The sequence below is a fragment of the Patella vulgata genome, chromosome 9 (genome assembly GCF_932274485.2).
Source record: "Patella vulgata chromosome 9, xgPatVulg1.2, whole genome shotgun sequence".
NCBI lineage: Eukaryota > Metazoa > Mollusca > Gastropoda > Patellidae > Patella > Patella vulgata.
The window spans coordinates 16,116,715-16,135,220 of NC_065887.2; the positions used below are offsets into that span (position 1 = coordinate 16,116,715).

Sequence of the window (18,506 nt, forward strand, 5' to 3'; positions counted from 1 at the left end):
TCCTCGGGTTTTCGTCCCATCCGAATGACTAGACAGCTGTCCTTGTTAGGCCCCCCGTTCTGCATCACTGACAAGGGGGAGCCACGCCGGAAAATCTGGATGAACTTTCTCGGCCAATGCAGGGACCGATCCCTGCACGTAAAAGATCCCTTGGCAGTTGGAATTCGATATAAGAGTAGGCGATAGTGCCGCTGCCCGGGCAAAATTTCCCTCATAGCACACTGTATGGCGTATGCCCGTCTTCATTAGCCCAGTATAGGAGCAGAACAGTAGGACGTTAAACCCCATTTCATTTCACTGTGACCCCCGTGAATTATGCAAGACCGAAGTAAGTAGGGCTTGTGTGATCGGTATACGAAATATAAATGTACTTTCAATTTATATTCAAAATTCAGTTGCTCGACTTCTAAACGCAAATCAACAGAAGCCATTAGCACATCTCCTCATATGGCTCCGAATTCTTCAAATAATTCAATTCAACATCGTTTTCAAAACGTTAAACGACCAAGCTCTGTCTTATATAAAAAGCCCAGTAGAGACCCCTATACTATCAACAGAAATGTTCGACTTTTTGTTTCAATTAGGTCCGTTAATCCTGACCAAAGAGCTTATCGGCAGACGAAATGGAACGTTTATGGTCGTTTCATTCCTGTACCCGCGCCCATTTAATTAGCATTCAATACTAAAATTAATAACAGACTAGATACAAAATGGAAAACGTTGAACCATCACCATCAACATAACGTTTTGGGTTGAATTTGCATAAGAGCAAACTCTGTAACATCATTTCTTGAAAGAAAATCGAACTGCAAAGGGATATGTTCGAAAAACATCACATATTATAATCATATATTCCAAAAGGCACAGCCTAGTCAGCAACCCTATAGTTACACAGACCCAGCAAGGAGAAGGGGGGGTGGGGCTAGAACCATCGATCAGCCGCTACTTAGACACACAGTCAACCATATCTTCACAGATCCCCAACGACGCAGCATAGTCAGTCGCCATAGCTTCACAGTCCTAGCCCCCGAGATACTCCGCTACTTATAAACACCCATAGTCAGCCATAGCCTTACACATATCCCTTACGACACATCCTAGTAAGTAACAATAGCTATACAATCCCAGTTGTCACCAGACCTGGTCCCATCTATAAAATCATCCAGTCTGCCCAAGATTCGTACAACCCGGCAATTTTATTTTTGTTGGGTGTCAAGAGATTATTTATTTATGTAATTTTAACAACGAAGAAATACTGGTATCTGGCAAACTGCCCGTAAGAAGATTAAATTTGAAATCCTATTAAGTATAGAATCCAGTGCTATTAAAGACGACCCTGTTAATACCTTAATATGAGCAGGATAGATGTCACCATTTATTTTTTTAAAATTAGAGAGATAGAAGATAATATGAAGTCTAACGTCAACATAACACTAACTGGGTCATTTGGAACTGGTACAATAATGGTAGATTTATTTAAATAATTCGTTACCCTGTAGGGATACTTAGAAGCCGTAGGAAACTGGAGTATCTACCCTGGCCCTATCTTTAAAATAGATAATTGTTTCTAAGTATAGGTTGACTAAATGTACAAATTATCTAGACATTCTATTTGTGCTCTGGTATGTCAATATAAAAAGACAAGCCTGGCGTAGATCGATTTTGGTCACTCTGTCGCATATTTACAAATCAAGTTCATCTTATTTAAAGTGATGTACTTTGGCCGAAAAAGTCCTTCGAGATTATCCAGCGTGGTTCCTCTTTGTCAGTGATGGGGCAAAAAAACGAGGTCCAGTGTACACGTTGGCGTGCACGTAAAATCGCCCTAAACAGTTGGAATTCGATATAACAGTAGGTCGTAGCGTATGGAAGGCTATAACTACGATTCGTAGTTTCTACTTTCGACCCCTTCAGAACACGAAAGTCGAAAAGTAAGTTAAGGCAAAATGCGAGCCGACAGCACGGTACGCAAGTCAAAATCTACTCGAAAATGGGAAATTAAGAAATAAACTAACCGCAAAGTCCGCAATAATAGCACCCCTCATTTTGTTGAGACTTTTCCTTTTCGACTTGGATTTTGACTTGTGTAGTGTGATGTCGACTTTCGACTTAATCATATTTTTGTGTTTATTAATGTCCTTAAGAAAGGGCCAACACGCAAAGAAAGTCGAAATGCAACTCGAAATGTAGAAATTAGGACATTAATACGCCGCGATATAAGCGACCTATTATTTTGGCTTGCTGTCGTCTTTCTTAATTTCCTATTTTCGAGTCAATATTGGCTTGTGTAGCGTGCTGTCGCCTCACATTTTGTCGTAGCTTCGACTTTTCGACTTTCGCGTTCTGAAGGGGCAAAAAGTAGACATTACGAATGGTAGTTATTGGCTTCCATACTAGCGCCACTGTCCGGGTGAAAATTCTCTCATAGCACACTGTATGGCGTACGCATGTCTTCATTAGCCCAGTCGGTGCAGAAAGATAGAACGCTAAACCCCATTTTATTTAAAGTGATGGTCCAAGACACACGAGTCACGCCATGTCGGCAATTATTCTGATTACTATTAGCGATTAAAAGCTGTCTACATTTTAATATTAATTTACCTTTGTACCACCTGCTCCACTAGGCACTATTCAGCTAGAAGTTCGGGATATTTCGTCAGTGCAACAATATATCACGATCGACTAAACATCGTTTACGTACACTGTACTCACAAGATAATAGTTTAGGGTCAGGTCTAAACATTATGCCCAACTGCAGATTTCGTCAAGGTCGCTAGATGTATTTCGGGTTATGGGTAGGGTTAGCGTTAGCACTCGCCCTGTATACATCTCGTGCCCTTGACAAAAGCTGCAGTTGTCCTTAATATATAGACCTGACCCATATATAGATTCTGGTCAACTATTGTCTCAATTGTGATTGGCTAACAAACTGGGTTTTTTTGGGGGTTTTTTTTTTAGTTAGTTAGTTATCTTAGTGCTATGCAATTACGCATTCGTGCACATGATCACACTGCTGACCCGTTGTATCCCATTCATATCTATCATTCTGACACTTATTACCGGTATTTTATATTATTAATTTTTTTTTGTTTTGTTTTGGTTTTTTTTATTCTATTAAATTTACAGATTCGGTGACAAACTGATTACCATGGCCGCAATTGGCCAGACTTTCTCTCTATACAAAATATATGGATAGTTCTGTACGTTAAAAGTACATATTTGGTACTTAAAGATACATTATGGGAGATTAGATAAAGAGCTGGTAGTTCTCACTATAATAGTTAAAAACTAGATAATGTAAAGGGAATTTGCTGAAAATTTAGGTCTCGCCTCGATCATCATTACTAAAGTCGTTACGATAAAAACATTGTCTCGATTATCCACTTTTTGATTTAATCAGAAGCAACAGATCGGGTTCTAATCCAGTAAATATCGCAGGCTAGCGATGCCACCGAGAGTTGATTATGGTCTGGATATGTTAATTAATGTCTGATTATTAATTTAGATAACATTTCAGGCGTACCTGCAATAGGCAGATTTAGCTCTTGCATAATGTATGTTTAAGAGGAGTTGGTGGTCGAGTGTTCATACACGTGTGCTTTAGGTCTTAAGGACATTCATTCAGACAAATGACGTGGTTTCGATACTAAGTTTGTAAGTGGTAAGGAGTAGGGGCGCATGTCCAACATCGTGGGTTTTGTCCGGGTCTACTGGGTTCCTCCCACAGCTAAAGACCCCTAGATATTTCTGAGACTAACACACGGTAATATTTAGTATGATAGTTTACAATGGAAACGTATTGGGTACATTGAAGGGGGAGGGGGAGTTTCGGGGGTAAGGGCTTCAAACTTTCAAATTATAAGTCTCGCATGTGCAATAACTCACTATACAGTGGCAACGAAAACTGTCTGCGATATCACCCCGTTGGAGGCGGGCGTAAAGAATCTCTATTAACAACAGTAAAGCATTACGATGGCTCCTTTTTTCCCCATTAAAAAAGATTAAACGCAATCAATCCTAACGGCAATGTGATTTTCACGTTAAGTATTTCCATTTTGTAGTTGCAGAAGACAGAGACCATTGATCCTGCAGAGAAAATAGACGATTTATTAAAGAAGAAAAACAAGACACATGTATAAATATCCATTTAATGGTCTTTGGCGAAAAGGAAAACATTGTAATTTAACAAAGTAACGACAAAGTAGTATTCAATTTTAGAACATCTAAATTCAATTTAAATGTTTGTGTTTAACATTATAAATTGTTGAAATTAGCAAATGCCAGTTGGCAGATAGATTCCATCTTGCAATTTCCATATTATCAGCGACAAGGACAGACACCGATAAGAGCGGGTTTTTTTGTCAATATCGCCCAAAGTAATGTAAAATCTAGCCGATATGGAAATATGTTAAAGATATGCATATTCTACACAACAAAATGTTAATGATTTCATAAGCAATTGATAAAATTATGAATAAGTGAAATTGACAAAAAGAAGCACACTTTTGTCGGAGTTAGTAAGGCCGCTTTTGTCCAAATTTCACAACTGTTTTCTGAGAGATTTGGTTGCCCAGCCATGTGCTTGTAAGTGATTTATACTAGTGTGAATTACCTCTTGGATAACCTTATAATTCTGTAGAAAGAAGTTCCAGATCAACCTCTTATAAACATAGCGTGCTATATACTATTTAGCATACCATAATACATAACAGGACCGTTGGAACCGGGAAGGGGGAGGGGGTATCTAAGCTTCTCGGGGACAAGCCACTTCACCCACACCGAAACAATACACAAGAAAGGCCAGTTCTTTCTGTAAATCTCGCTTCTTTAACATAGCATTATATCCTCTGCGTTTTACACACTAACATTTGTCCATCCGATACTGACTGTTCAACTTGAAAAAATTGACATCCATCATAATCACCCCAAACAAAAGCGAAACCAGATAGTCAAGAAAGAGTAAGTTCATACTACATATAGCTAGATGGGGTCCTAATAGAGACGGGAACGAGATTCCAGAAGCTATGGACTGCTTAAAGAAGGTTGTTCTTAGGCTTTGGACTTAAACCCCACAAAACCCTGCGACATTGTGGTCGCTGGATTAGAAAATGTCCGACATATCTGCATTAACTGATTATATAACTGGCAAAGTAGAAATTTACCGAAAAGCACTGACAATAGATGTATACACAGCTTTCCTTTCTAATATTAAAAGTCTTAATTGGATTAAAAGTAATACAAATTGAATTAAAGTCGCTGCCCCAAACCCGATAAAAGTAGCTATTCATAACTTCGCTTAAATACATTCATTTTTTATTATCTATTTTTGAACAATTTATAGCGAGAACGATCATCTCTTTCTCTAAATCTCAATAATGCCTCTTAAATATGGCATTATATTCACTGCATTTTACACGACTGACAATAAGTGAGATGCAACCGCTGTGGTTAGCGCTGGGGCCCGTGTCCCTGTAGAACACATTTATATTTATACTATTCAGAATCAACATGAAGCTCCTTACCTTTCCAACGACTTTTCGTTTAGTTAATAGAATCAACGGGACATGCCACTAGAGATTTGAGACCAATACAATATGACAAACTATCCGCGTATTGTCCTTTAATAAAGTTACAATTCATAAATGACAGCTGTGTCAAAACTTCATCTAAATGGTTAAATGCCACACTCGGTTGTTTTGACTAATTCTCAGATAGGAAATTCCTCTCACCGTCTAAACAGCGTAGATTACAAATGACAAGATTACATGTATAACTAGTACGATATTTCTTTAAACAAATGCTGAATTTATTTAAATTCCTAAACAGAATTTGTTTACTACAATCTTGCAGCAATGTTTTTTTATAACATTATTTGCTGGTTTGTTTTGCTCTTTTTATATCCAAAAGCTGACCTTATGTAGGCGTGTATTTAACAGACATTTTAGTATGTGGGATGACAAGGAAAATCTATATAAATTATTTGATACATAAAGATAATCTGGTATGTATTTTTAGAGTACGAGCAAATTTACTATTTTACTGGCTGTATCCGTCAGGCGTTATACTTCAGGCCCCGGTTTCACAAAGCATTCTCTGGACTTAAGTTAAGAATTTAACCAACTTTCAATCACTGTTTGTTAGAAATATCTTTCATATTCAGAAACACAAAACTTTGCACATATTTTTTATTGATGTATTTGGTATATTAAAACAACAAGAGCCTTATAAGGAGCTATAATTTAGTTAAATTAAGGGGAATAATTTTGAGTAAATTCTTAACTTAAGCTTGAGAATGTTTGCGCGGTATTCTGAGACCTTAATTGTCTCTTACTTCTAAAAGACCAAGTATACTCCTTTCTGCGCCAACAAAAACACTAAGGGCAACATACTAAATTTCAGTATAAAAAGAAATATTTAAATGAATGAATGAAAAGGGTAGGGTGTGGAGGAGGGTAACGGTCCTATTCTTCTGTCCCAACCGTGCAAATATACCATGGAATCTGCTGTGTGTGTGTGGGGGGGGGGGGGGGTACATTTTGCCTTCACTGCAACCGAATTTAGTTTGCTTGGATGGACTGTGACCTGACATGTCTCTTATTTCTAAATTACCCAGTATTCCAAAGAAACGCCTTTCTGCACCAACAAAAATACCAAGGATGACATTTTACTATTAAAAGAAACCTTTAAATGAATGAATGAATGAACACGGGAAGGTGGGGGGTGTAACGGTCCTATTTTTCTGCTCCAACCGTGCAAATACACCATGAAGTCTGCCGTGAGGGACACTCCAACTATCAATGATTCTGTTACGTGTACACCAAGGTCTACACGGAATCGTCCCACCCGAACGATTAGACACTGTACCTTGCCAGGCATTTGGCCCTAAATCACTGACAAGGGGAAACACGATCGAAAATTCCGAGGAACTTCCTCAGTCAACACCGAGTTCGAATCGGGGACCTCCAGGTTAGCGAGACAGCGTCTTACCCACTGAGCCACCGCGATTCCCGAAACCTGTAAAGAGTTGATACGATTATTACAGTGTTTCTATCGCTAAAAACTCAGTTACTTATTATATAAGAACGATGGTTTCGAATAGCCAATGGATTCACAAATCTAAAACAAATATTAAGTTATAGGCTATTAACACTGTAAATAAAAATATCGCAGACACTGCATGCACATAAAAAACTAAACTAAATAAAAAGAAAGTAAAAGCTAACCTGACTAAAGAATTAATCCAATAATCGGCAATGTAAATCTAATCTACGCTTAGTATAAAATCCTTAACAGTAAGCATTGATTTGGACTGTGACTTTTCATGCAGTCAGTCATTGAGTGGTGTATATTAGCAAGTCGCGAGTTCTGCTATCAGAAAATATACGCTGATATCGATTCGACTTAGTGGTCGCTTAAAGCTGCCGCGTAAAACCAACTAAAACATTTTTACCTTATTGATAAACTGAAAAAAACCCTACCTAATGAAAACCAAAACTTCCTTATGTGTATCATCCGTATTAGAGACGCCTACAATGAATCTTCAGGCCCAAGGGATTGTGGCGATGCTTTCGCATTGTATATTAATTACAAAAGTAATTTTCAGCGATACAGATTTCTCTTAATCTCTGTCCAGCAGAGAGAGGGTCCACTAGTCGGCGGTGCACTAGTCTGCGGGTTCACTTCTTAGGAAGCGGCAAATTATCTATGTGCATACCAGAAACCCCCTTTGAATATTTGTGAATTCCCCTCCTTGGGGGCTGAGATAGCAAATCACCGGACTTGGCTTCCCCTAAACCCGTGTAAACCAGTTCCTATTTCAACAAATAGAGAGGGTAAAATTATGATTTTTCCAAGATGTATTATCGGTTTTTTTTCGATCAAATGGAGGGTAGAAGGGGAAATAAACATAAACGGTTTATATATAAGTTGATTTAATAAATAGTTATTTTTTAATCACAAAAAGTCAACTGAGCGCAGGCACACTGAACAAAGCAGTTACAGTATGCAGAGGTGAGGGGTGGGCGTCACTGAAACTTTTGCCCAGGGGCGCCACATAGACTTGCGAGGGCCCTGTCAAAGAGTGAAATTAAATTAAAGTTGTTGGGGTTTTTTAAATTATCGCAGTTAACTTGGTTATACTAACTGCCCTACTTAATTTAATTTTTAAAATGTGTATTTCGTCTGCTTTGACATATTAATTATGTAAAATGCATTTCTCACATTTCATTGGGTCATTGTGGAATACAATCAATGATTAGTCTAGGGCATCACCAAACCTCTTTGGCGACCTTCGTTTATAATTATTTCACGACTAGTAGTCGGAACTAGAAACCGCTCGCGGATGGTCCGGGCCACCGCCTGTTCAAAGATGGCTGCCCATTATCACCGAATTCGACCAAAACCCTGGAAAAGACTGAAAGGGGCATTATGGGAGATTACAGAAAGAATTGACAGTTCTTTCTATAATAGTTAAACAAAAATAGATAACGTAAATAGAATATGCTGAAAATTGCAGTCAGAATGCTCCACTCTGAACCGAGATATTAGCTTTTAAATTTTAGGCTAGCATCGATCATCATTACGATTATCCATTTTTACGTTTAATTATTTTTCAAAAAATGTATCCGCTAAATATCGCAGGCTAGCGATGACATCGAGCGTTGATAAGTTAATAATGTCTAATTAATAATTTAGAGAACATTTAAGGCCTAAAGAAAGACCTTCCATTGGCCAGATTTAGCTCCTGCATAATGTATGTTTAAGCTCAAGGATGGTCTTTTCATCTCTGCATTGAGGATAACGAATCACAATGCTATATCATGTTATATAGTTTAATAAACAAATAATACATTCATGAAATTAATTTTTAGAGACGACAAAATTCAATTGTGATTTGGCTTTACTTTTTGCATAGCACAAATATGAAATAATGCGTAATTTTTAGACATACATAGATTCGGACATAACATATGAGACAAAAAATATCTCATAAAAGTAGCATCCAGTTAAAATTCTTTCAAGCATCCCTAAAATCATATGCTAAACAAAAATAGATTATTTCTAAATATTCTACACCCGCCATCTTGGACTACTCCGACCATTCCACAACATAATGGTTCAGTATTTTCGGACTATGGTCCTGACTAAATGAAATTCGGGTTCAGATAGTTCGACCACAGTCAAGAAATCAGGATGTCCGAAGGTCGCCTTGCACGCTACAAACTGTACCCAGCTACACGTTAAAGCTCGCAGTACGTTACACTTCTACTAATCTGATTTTTATAAGGCATCAATCATTGAACCACGAGAGATGCATCAAGCTGCAATATTGAATTGAAAAAGGCGTCGAGTAGGAATCGCGAGTGACATGAAGATGTGTTGCTTTTGATAATAATAAAGGGAAAAGATTGAACCGGTCGTTTGGACAGGTTAAAATTGATTGATGCCATTCCGAGGTTATTTAACTCAGAAAAAAAACCGGGAGCAAAGAGTACATACTCTACTAGGTCGCCATAGAATTGAACCTACAATTTCGATTCGGGACAGTTGGAGGATACAAGACGCCTGACACAATTTTATTTTTCTACGAAAACAATTCTTACAGTGGGGGAGGACTGTTCCAGGGCGCCACAAATAAAACTATAAGCATGACCCAAGAACTGCCCCCCGGAAGCCGAGCACTCTAGCTACGTCAATGGATAAGGTAATTATTAATCATAATCATGATTTTCTGCGATAATCACAACATACTTTCGACCAGTAGAAATGGATTTTATTAGCGATCAAGTTTATGTGCAGCAAAAATTTAATATTACGATTTGATTTGTAGAAATCGATTAATTACCGATCAAGATGGTTCACATTTTGAAAGGGAGATAACTCTAATAATTTTACAGCCATGTCACATAAGCTTCATAGTAATATCATCTTTTAGAGTAGAAGTTTATACGAAGAAAAATCAAATACGCGTCGAGGCGTATTCTCCACATGATAAAGATATTAACTAATTGGCATCTCTACTTCAATTATGTCCAAAATAAACGACAAAAGCTTTTAATGTATTATTCCAAATCGATATTCTGGCCAATACAGACTAATATATATATTTTTTCACTTGTCAATTGTATGATGAATATAAAATCATTAAATCCCATACATATGATATTATATACTAATGAAGTACATAAATAAAGTGAAAACAATATTAAATCTTCTCGTTTCCAGACAATTGCATATTAATAAACATACAAAATTGACAGATATAAGAAAATGTGTTTTCCTTTATGGTATTTGTTTGTCAGACGACTGAAATGTAATCGATATGATTGGTGTCTAAATTAGTGTATACTAACCCAATTAGAGTGAAATAGCTTCTTAAAACCATTCCGCTTCAAACAACAAATTGGTATCTCAAATTCCAAAGTAGTTAATTTGTCTCCGGTTATTTAAAGAGAGAGAGAGAGAGAGAGAGAGAGAGAGAGAGGTGGGGTTTAACGTCCACTCGACACAAACTAGGTCATTTCGGGACTAACATATGGTTCAGGTTTATTTCAATAATTCGCTTGCACGTACGGATCTTTAGCAGTGGGAGGAAACCCGAGGACCCAGAGAAAACCCACTAGGTTCGACAGGCGACGCTACTCCTTGTCAGGTACAACCGGTAAATCGAATCCACGCCAGTTGACTCAATGGCTGACCTTATGAATATTTAAAGAACATGTCATCTTTACAAGAGATTATAGCGATAATACTGTTTTTACATGCCCATGTTATGATATGCCATTCGGTAAATAAGGAGATAAGACTGAACAGAACAGAAGCGGCGTGTTTAATTAAGATATGATAAACTCTTACAACTGATGATGGATGGGTGGATGTAAACATGATGTGTTAAACATACATTATGCAAGAGCTAAATCTGCCTATTGCAGGCCTTTCTTTAGGCCTGAAATGGTATCTAAATTATTAATTAGACATTAATTAACTTATCCAGACCATAATCAACTCTCGATGTCATCTCTAGCCTGCGATATTTACTGGATTAGGATCCGATTTGCTGCTCAACTTTCATTCATGGTTAAATCATGAAATGGATAATCGAGACTATGTTTTTTTATCGTACCGACTTTATTAATGGTGATCGAGGCTAGGCCAAAAATTCAATGCTAAATTCTAGGGTCTGAGTGAATCAATTTGATTGAAATTTTCAGCAAATACCCATTACATTATCTAGTTTGTAACTATTATAGCGAGAACTGCCATAATGTATCTTGAACAGGTCTTTATCTAATCTCCCATAATGTATCTTCAACAGGAGTGAGCCCTATTACCGTGTAATTTGTTACTGTTTTGACAAAACTGCTTGGTAGATTTTATCAAATTTGTTAACAGCATGATTAGGTGTCGCTTTTTCAGACGTGCGCGAAAATCGCTGTTTGGTCGACGTTTAAAATCTGCTTCTACCTTCTTGATTTAGTTTATGTATTTAATTGATGAACTTGGGGTTATAACAACTAGCCAAACTATGACAATTTGAGATTAGTTTCGAGATGTTTAGATGAGGCAAGTGGTGTTAAAATATAAACAAATATGAAGAGATAGGAATTTTTGAAACACTTAAACATATTTATGACTTTTAAGACATGTTTTGGCTACGGTAGCCATTAAATACGACGGGTATTTTTTTTATCCCCGCTGCACTGACGCCCGTGCCTCTTTTTGTTATTCCATTTTAAAACATTTTGAACGAGAGGAAAGTGGTCTTGTTGGATTGGAACCATGGCCATTCAAGTTTAATGCCCTTACCACACAAACACCACTGTCCTTGGGAGGTCAGTGATCGGCATATGTAATCGCAGAATTACTTTATCTGTATTAGGTTCAATTTTCCCTGAACGTGCCAACTAATCTGATAAAATGGTAATAATTACCTAACATCGCTAATCTCTAAATCCCGTTACTATATGTTTTAGTCACAAAAATAATGTGCAGCGGGTTGGTTGTTCCTGACTACCCGCATTTAGATTTGTTTGTTTAAGATAAGCAAGTGTAATGTTCTTTTTGAACAGATAAAATATAGGGGAATATTATTATCTTGTCATGTGTCAGTTATCTACATACGGGTTTCAGTTTAGAGAGGTTGGACAAGGTAACAGTTACTCCTGATCACGTAGTAGTTCGGAATCGAAACCACGCCACCCAGTGACACCCAGTGACCTGAAGCGCAAGCGTTAGACCAATCGACCTCCCAACCCCCGATGGGGTCAGTTGGTCTTTAATTCCCATTATTATCTGTATTTAACTCGTACTTCTAGACCTATCTTGGTACCTTAAAATGGTGACGAAATATGTTTTTGCATTTTGAGGATGGATCAAGAGCCCCATTTCCCCTACACGTGAGTGTAAAATATATAAAAAGTCACTAATCGGAAAAACAAAGCAATATTCACAATAAAACCAAACACTAAAACGTCTGTCAATTAGAAGTGCAGTTGGTCCATTTCCGGTGATTTATTTTGGTCTAGAGAGAAAAGTCAGGAAATGTGCAATTATGTTCAGCAATACGGTATTACAGCCAGAATGGTAGATATCGGTGGTGCAAGGGGATTCTAATAACTTCATATCAGTCCCCGGTCTGTCAAAATGACAACTGGATAGTGTTATCAAGCGCAGTATAATTTATGTGGAAGCTACACATGTAAACATGGCGCTGCTGCACCAAATTATGTTCAGAGTATAATTATCCACTGGTTCACGAGGATCAAACTTCCGTTCTTCTGTCAAGAAGGACAATACTAGACGACCATATGTTAGTATTTGAAAATCGTAGAGAAATCAACCTCACGTTCACGACACATTGTCACGCCCCGCAAATATTTTTATTCAAACTATATCACCAATTTCACAGATTAATGCATATAATAAATTAATCGAAAATACCCCACCTTGTCATTGTCTGCAAATATGTTTTTTTTTTTGTAATTTAATAAAAATGAAATAGGTTTAACGTCCTACTTTTCTGCCCAAACCAGGCTAATGAAGATGGCTTTACACCATGCAGTGTGATACAAGAGATGGCGGCGATTCACCTAAAGCAAGGCTGACACTTGCACGATTCCGTGGCACGCATTGGCACGACTCGAGTCGTGCCAGTGCGCAAACTAGTCGTAAACTGGCGTGAAGTGTGCGTAAACCCGTCGTGACTGCGTGTCATGTCGGGACGAGAATTTTGAAATGTTCAAAATTTTGGTCACGACAAAATTTAGCGACCGGGTCGTGAACTATCCGCAAACTGTTCGTGAACTCGTCGGGACGATGCGGGAGGATGCGTGACAGTGCGCGCCATGCCACGACTGTCACGAACTGCCACGAATAGTTCACGGCTAGTTCACGAACAGTTCACGACTACTGCGGCACGACACCGTCCGAATTGCGCAAACTCGTCGTGCCAATGCAGGAAGTGCGTAAACAATGCGCAAACTATGTCTGAACTCGTTGTGTCAACGTCGACACTGATGGGCACGCATTCGTGAACTCGTCGTGAACTATGCGTGAACTAGTCGTGAACAGTGCGGGAGCCTCCCAGTTCATGTCCCAAAATGGGCACGACTTGCCACGACAAAATCGTGGCCAAAAGTCGTGCAAGTGTCAGCCTGGCTTTACTCTCTCACGATTTCCAACTAGCAAGGTTGTACACGGAACCCCCGGTTGTTTGTCCCATCCGAACAAGTAAACCCTACTTCCTACACCACGCGCAAGGGGAAGCCACGCTGGAAAATCCTACTCACTAAGCCACCATGACCCAGAAATTATCCGGAAATATGTAGGCCTGTGTTATTTTCCGCAAAACTTATGCAAGAAAGTCCTTTATTCAAATCTATACTAATATTTGTGATTGTCGTTTGTTTGTATGCCTGTCTGTTCGGGGTTGGCGGCTACACTTTGGTGTATCGGGGTACCTCGAACCGGGGAGAAACATAGGCCTGGTGGCGATGGACTATCACTTCCGATTATATCTGGTATTAAAACCAGTATGCCCCCAGAACTCGGGTATAGGGCCGAGTACTGAGACATGTGAGAAAGAAAGACATTTTAAATATGTCAAAACTGAGTAAGGATACATTATTCAAGAACTAAATTTGCTAGCTCTGTATCTAAATCGTACATAACGTATCTTTAAATAAACTATTTATTCAAATTAAGCAAGGTAGCTTCTATAATTAAAAAAAAAATTAATTTCACCCTTTGGTTGAATGCCCCCTGCAGTTACCTCGATTTACCAAACATGTGACTTGGTGCACGTGGACAAATCGCTCTTTGCCGATGGGATTCGACTGAGATAAGGAAGGAAAGCCTACAAATACAGTGTTTCTTAGTGCTATGCATGTATCTATAGAATTGGTAAGTTTCCATGGTAAATTGCATCTTTCAACACAGATGTTATATGTTGCAATTAATAGCGGAGAGACATATTTTGGGCCCTGAAGTTCAAAATATTATTGGGGTCCTTCGCTTCCAGCATCGTAATCTAGGAATCCAGATCCAGATACAGTACACTAGCTGTTGGCAACTAAACACTTCGATTCTGTGTCCTTAGTTTGATAGTGCAAGCATACGCCTTGGCACCCCATCCCAGCCAACAAGCCAGGCGCGGATCCAGAGGGGTCCCCGCCCCCAAAGCCCCACCCCCACCCCCACCCCTGCTCAGCTACATAAATTTTTTTGTAAAACAAGAAAAGTGTCATAATTGTGCTTTATCCTTTACCGTCAGATGGTGCGACAGGATGGGCACTCAAAGCGCGAGACATATGTGATACCACAATTAATACTTTGCATCAATAAAATTGAATCACAATGTCATCGTATTAATTCATAATAAAAATTGACGTCAATCAGGATGTTGGATTTCTTTGTTTAAAAAGATCAATGTGTATGTATATACGCCAAAATGACGATAGAGACCATGTATTTCTCAAAAAATTTCAAACCGAGGGAGGGGGGGGGATACATTTTCTCAAGAACCTGGCAAACCCCCTCTTGCAAAAATTCCTGGATCCGCCCTTGCAAGCGTTGAAAACCGTATACCATTGTGAATATCTGAATATTTAGGTCAGACCAAACCGATCTGTCATTACAGTATTTTAAAATACAAAATGTGTCCTATATTCATTGACCTTTCAACTATTGCCATGCGACCTCATACATGATGATCATTAAACGTCCTTAAATCATCCAGGTTGTCCATGCCTGTCAATCACGCTAAAGGTCATTAGGTCAGATAAGAACCATAATTATATTTTAAAAGTATGCAAACATAAATACGATCTAAATGGCCGTCTAGAGTTATTTTAGTAACACAATTGTATCACTGACTCTAAAGGGCGGGTTACAAAAATACAAAATTAGAATTAGCGTAATAGTACAACTCTGTACTTCGGGACAGAGGCAGAATAATCTGACCCGTGTACGTCTCCCAAAGGCATACATGAGAGAAAGAGAGAGATAGAAATAGAGAGAGAGAGAGAGAGAGAGAGAAATAGAGAGAGAGAGAAATAGAGAGGGAGAGAAATAGAGAGGGAGAGAAATAGAGAGAGAGAGAGAAATAGAGAGAGAGAGAGAGCTGGTGTATATGTACCGAGTGACACAGTAGACATTTTACAGTCACCAATCAACCGGTAATTAATTTTGATACACAGGTGGTCGATTGGGTTGGATTTAAAATTGATCTCGTAATTTCGTCTCCGCTTAAAATTCGGTCTTCGGTCGAGGCAACTAACTGAATGATCGTGGAAGTCCAATAGCATCGTCTAATAAAGAAATTATGGTATAATACACCCGATCAATTCTCCTACTGTATACAAGCATTACCGTGCAGGAAAGAGGGTCTGGTAAGACATAACATTTAGTGGTTCGGATGGCACGAAAAACCGAGGACCCGTGCATCACTTTGCGTGAACGTAAAACAAATCCTTGAACGCCGGAATTCGAAATAAGAGAAGACCGTTAGCAACCTCGACCCCCACCCCATGCCCGTCTTCGCTGGTCTATTTGTCGCAAAAAATCCCATTTATTTCTTTCCATTTCACATTACCTACATTGGTAGATATGGCAATGGTCACAACAAAGAACAGGCGATTTCATATACGACCTATACAGTGGGTACTGGCATGAAGTAGAAAATATATGAAACCTAACTACTACTATTCGTGTTTCTGACAAATCACATAAATATTTAACAAATTCAGGTATTAACAATTTTTATTCGGAGAGAGAGGGACTAGAGGAGGTTTGCGTGTAGTGGTCTTTAGCTGTGGGAGAAAACCTGAGGGCCCGGAGAAAACCCACGAGGTTAGGCAGGCGACCCTACTCATACCATTGTCACGTACAAGTGTGGGATGGGCACCACGCCACTTGACTCAATGACAGACCTTATGATCTAAAGCACACGCGTTAAATCACTCGAACACCCATCCCCTCTAAAGTAGCAAATTTGACTTTTATACTGTATACAAACCCGTATTCATAAGCCCGGTCGGTACAAAACACTAGGACGTTAAACCCCATTTTATTCATTTCTGTTTACAGAGAGTGCGGTCATGGTAATCATATTGTTACCCGCCATATTTTTATTTTAAAATTAAGAATATAACGAGGAATCTATCGTGGTAATTATTTTGGTGACGTGCAGTGATAAATTCATGGGGTATTTCCGTAGACTGCTGAGCGATTCTGAATTGAAGCAGTAATTCTAAGATTTATTGCGTGCTTAAAGAAGCATTATGTAAGATTTAGATAAAGAGCTGACCAATCTTGCTATAATAGTTCGAAAATAGATAATGAATATATTGACAATTTCAGATAAGTTGCTTTTATGTCGATGTTTCGACAAGATAGTCTATATTTATTGTCGAGTAGCATTTCATCGATAATAAACAAAGTCTCAGTAATTTATTTTATGTTTAATTTATTAAAATTTAATAATGGCAAAGGAGTTCGAAGCCATCAAATATCTAAGACACCCGATGACCCAAAAGAGTTTATTGTTGGCTTGTCATGTACGGGCGTTTTAAGGTTTATCATGGCGGGGGCTATACTATTTTAAGGGCCCTCTTTCGTGGGGGGGGGGCTATTTTGGTGCATTCTGACATATCCTCCAGGCCCCTCGAGACCGGTTTAATCTGAGGGCCGGGGCCTAATTCGATACTCGTCTGAAGCCTGAATGCGAAACAAATCACTTGCTCGTACCGGGAGCTCAATGGAATATGGTGGATTTCAAATAATATTTGAAGAAAGTTCAAGGATGTTACATTTTCCAATTACATGATATGCATGATCGCTCCGCCAAGCCAGACCACACTGGGCGGCCTAGCCATCTCTTTCCTGAATAGCTTATTAGTAGGTTTTCAGAAAAGGTGATTTCTTGATTGATGATTATCATGCCAATGAAATGACTGCTTTTTCATTCAGTAGTAGTGGATTCGACAGTAACAGTGTATAGAAAACGATTGACTCGGACTCGGGGGTCCTTTCCCTTGGCCAGCAGAGGGGCCCTTTTGTCTGCCTTTAGGGCCCTTCCTAACTAGGGTACATTTTCATTTTTCTCATCGGTTTTAGCATTTTTCTTCCTTTTTATTTTTCCAATTTCTTTCGCGAGGAGGCTTGCGCCTCCAGCGCCTCAGCTATAAAACGCTTTTGTTTTCATGTGAATATAGGACTAATTAATAATTTATATAACATTTGAAGCACGAAAAATGACCTGCAATAGGCATATTTAATGCTTACATAATGTATCTTTAAAGACTGTATTTCTGGGCCACCACCAACGCCCACCACTTCCGCTTAAACTTAAATTCAAATAAGAATATATAAGCCAATCAGCAGAACAGGGATGGTAATACATTCAAAGATCGATTTTCAGCTGTTGTCTAGAGTTAGTCTGATTTATTTTAAACAATACTGAGTCTAGTTATAGTGTCTTCAACATGGTAATCAGTGCTCAGTCAGGCTTTTAAAGACGCCATTACTTTTCAAATGAAAAATCAATGGTATATGTCCTGGTTGCAACCAGACTAAAGCCCGATTTGCACTGGCATCAGTCGAATGAAAAATCACAAGATCAAATGAAGCTCGTCAGATCGAGCACGGTTTTCATCGTTCGAACTATACACGGCATCAATATACGGGATGATGCATTTAGTAACTGGATAGAAATGAAATAAGATGAAATGGGGTTTAACGTCCTACTGTTCTGCTCCTATACTGGGCTAATGAAGACGGGCATACGCCATACGGTGTGCTATGAGGGAAATTTTGCCCGGGCAGCGGCACTACGGCCTACTCTTATATCGAATTCCAACTGCCAAGGGATCTTTTACGTGCACGCCAATGTGTACACGGGACCTCGGTTTTTCGTCCCATCCGAACGACTAGACAGCTGTCCTTGTCAGGCCCTCCATCCTGCATCACTGACAAGGGGGAAACCACGCCGGAAAATCTGAATAAACACT

At 38.8% G+C, this 18,506-nt stretch overlaps 1 protein-coding gene across 3 annotated transcripts in view; it reads right to left on the reverse strand.

Moving 5' to 3' along the window:
- The window catches only part of LOC126832117 (PDF receptor), a 129,018-nt gene that overhangs the window by 93,308 nt on the left and 17,204 nt on the right, over positions 1 to 18,506 (reverse strand). The window contains exon 1 of one of the 3 annotated variants that reach the window (XM_050562810.1): positions 7,224 to 7,344. The exons of 1 other annotated variant lie outside the window; for it this stretch is intronic. The gene's annotated coding sequence lies outside the window, so the exon portion shown is untranslated. Of the gene's footprint in view, positions 1 to 2,601; positions 2,857 to 7,223; positions 7,345 to 18,506 lie in introns of those variants that run through there. One more of the 3 variants, XM_050562811.2, reaches the window with a different exon arrangement.